The sequence below is a fragment of the Lynx rufus genome, unplaced genomic scaffold (genome assembly GCF_022079265.1).
Source record: "Lynx rufus isolate CCGP_SWC_20201006 ecotype Redwood Valley unplaced genomic scaffold, mLynRuf1.p SCAF_3, whole genome shotgun sequence".
Lineage (NCBI taxonomy): Eukaryota > Metazoa > Chordata > Mammalia > Carnivora > Felidae > Lynx > Lynx rufus.
This window is the reverse complement of record NW_025814845.1, coordinates 188,182,350-188,185,379: the sequence shown is the minus strand read 5'-3', so window position 1 is coordinate 188,185,379 and position 3,030 is coordinate 188,182,350.

Genomic DNA, 3,030 nt, shown 5'->3' with positions numbered 1-3,030 from the left:
TACTAGGAGCTCCTGGGTGGCTCAGTCAGTCAAGTATCTGACTTCTGCTCAGGTCATCATCTCACAGTTCATAAGTTCGAGCCCCGCATTGGGTTCTGTGCTGACAGCTCAGAGCCTGGAGCCTGCTTCAGATTCTGGGTCTCCCCCTATCTCTGTCCCTCCCTTGCTTGTGATCTGTCTCTCTCTCTCTCTTTCTCTCAAAAATAAATAAACATTAAAAAAAATTTCAAAACCATACTAAATAACCCTATCTTCCAGTAGTTTCCCCTGTATATTTACTTTCCCACAACTTACCAAACCCCTTTTACTTTGTCACTGCTCCACAATTCATTACCTTGGTTAGGATGGTTCATAAGCCCCCTGAGATTAACTACTTCTTTGGACTTTCACTTTATATGAAGACCACCATGCACATAAAAAAATTGAAATATTAACATCAAATAAAGTTTGTATGCCTTTTGTGAATCTTTTTCAGTCTAATTCTCAGGCTCCAGATGTGAACCTAAGAGTGGAGAGAAAGTTTTTCCTCCCCTACATATTTATTTAAGAACTTAACCCACTAGGCATTTGTTCACACAGTTTTTCCTTTAACCGGGTTCGAATAGCGGTGTAGTAGAAAGAGCTTTGAAGTTAGACTAGCCTGGATTGGAATCTTGAATCTACTATGTAATGCACGACCTTGGGCATTTATTTAAACTCTGTATCTCAATTTCTTCATCTATGAAACAAAGGTGATAAGACCAACCTAATGTAATTGTTATAAGGGTTAAATATTTGAAGTACGAGAAACAGCTAGCACAAAGCAGTGGAGCCTCGGTAACACTTAGTTCCTCTAAATTTTGATGTGTATCTCTGTTGTTAAAGCAGAGACTGTTGGGAAGAGATAAGAGTTTAGGAAGAAGGATGGCCAGAATGTGAATCTTGAGCTTCGCTCAACCACCCAGGCGCCCCACCCTCATTTTTATAACCCCTCCCCTCTTAAAAAAACCCACCACCACAACAAAAAGTATTCAAAAACTATATACATGGAAAATACCTGTAGTGAAGGCATTCTTTGTTATTGATTAAAAGGAGATCGAATCACTTCAGGTTTCAGATTTGTAGGTGGCAAGATGGAAATTTCCGGATGTCAGTTAAAGAGCCTGAGATTTGTGTTTTGTCCAGCGGGAGAGGGCCTCCTCTGACTCCACACGGAGAAGGCCTGCAAAAGAGAGTCAATACCCCTTCAGTAGTAGATTTAGAAGGACTTGAGCCAGAAAAAGCCCTTAACTGAAGCCTCAGAATTCTGTATCTTAAAGTATGGAAGAGAGAATCCTGGCTTAGACCTTGAGGGTAACTCCACATTACCATAAAAGGCCTTGATACGACTATTTAAGAACACTTGATTTTGAACAGGACTATATTCATACGTTTGGTCATAAGAGATTTAAACCTGATAACTACATCAGATGACTTCTCATTCCCTGAACCTGGCAAGAGTTTAAAACTGCTTCTTTCTTGGGGCTTCAGATTCTCTCTCTCCCTTTGCCCCTCTCCCCTCTGTGAGTGCGCTCTCTCTCTCTCTCTCTCTCTCAAACAACAGACAAACAAAACCCAACAAAAACCAAAAATTGTTTCTTCCTATAGCAGGTGATTTTGTCCTTCCAAGACCACTACTAGGAATATGTGACTGTATTTCCCACAACAACTCAGGCAATGTATTTTCCTTCTCTTGCCATTTCTACCATTCATAGGGTCTTACATGGTCCACTCCACAGGGACTTTTTCTTTTTGGAGCTCCATTAAGTGCATTTATTTATTTATTTTTTAGTAATCTCTACACCCAGTGTGGGGCTTGAACTCACGACCCCAAGATCAAGAGTCTGATGCTCTTTGACTGAGCCAGCCAGGCACCCTGGTCAGGATTTTAATTAACTCCAGGCTCTATGGCCCTCATCTGATCCTCAGGAAATATTCAAGCAACTTTAGGCTGGACACACTTAAGAATGGTGGGCTGATCCCAAAACATCAACAACCCCATCTTCCTTCCTTCCTTCTTAGGAACTAGCTATCTCTTCTTTGTTTTTTAGATTTTCTAGGTGTGAGTTGGTTCATGTACTGTGTTTCCTTAATGACAGGTGAGTATTTTAGACTTTCTGAGACTTTCCACTGAAATCCCTTTCTCTTGACCTTGAGTATTCCCCACTCTTACTCTCTGGATGACTGCACAGCACAGCCATTTCTAAAATAATCTCCACAAATCATTCAACTTTTTTGAATCCTTAATCTATGCTGAAATTTTGGCATGGTGGTCTGTTTAGAAGAAAACTTACAAAGAATTCCTCCCTCTGCTAAAATTTTGACAGGAAGAGTGTCATTTAAACATTCTATTATGTATATACCTGTATTACATAGAAAATTTCTGGAAATGTCTGATGAGAAATTGGCTTTCTCTGGGAAGAGGAGCTGGGAGGCAGAGGTCAGGTATGAGGCTATAATTCTGTTCACTGTATATCCCTTTTTACTACTTGGATTTACGAAGTACATATTTTTAAAAAATATTTTTGAACGTTTACTTATTTTTGAGAGAGAGAGAAAGAGTGTGTGTGTTCAGGGGAGGGGCAGAGAGGGAGAGAGGAGACACAATTTGAAGCAGGCTCCAGGCTCTGAGCTGTCAGCACAGAGCCCAAAGCAGGGCTTGAACTCACGAACTGTGAGATGATGACCTGAGCCAAAGTCTGACGCTTAACTGACTGAGCCACCCAGACGCCCCACATATATATATTTTTAAATATTTGAGTTAAAAAATTTAGAAATAAGGAGGTAAGAAATCCTGCATACATGAATGTTGCTACTATGTTCTTGGTTGGGACAACTTATTGTAATTGTTCAGTTCACTAAATTAATCTATAAAAAAACTAATCTATAAAAAAACAATTGTAAAATTGTTCAGTTCACTAAATTAATCTATAAATTTAGTGCAATTCCAAGCAAATAGTTTCACTTAAAGAAAATGATACTTTCATAAAAATCTAAACTTTATAAAACAAA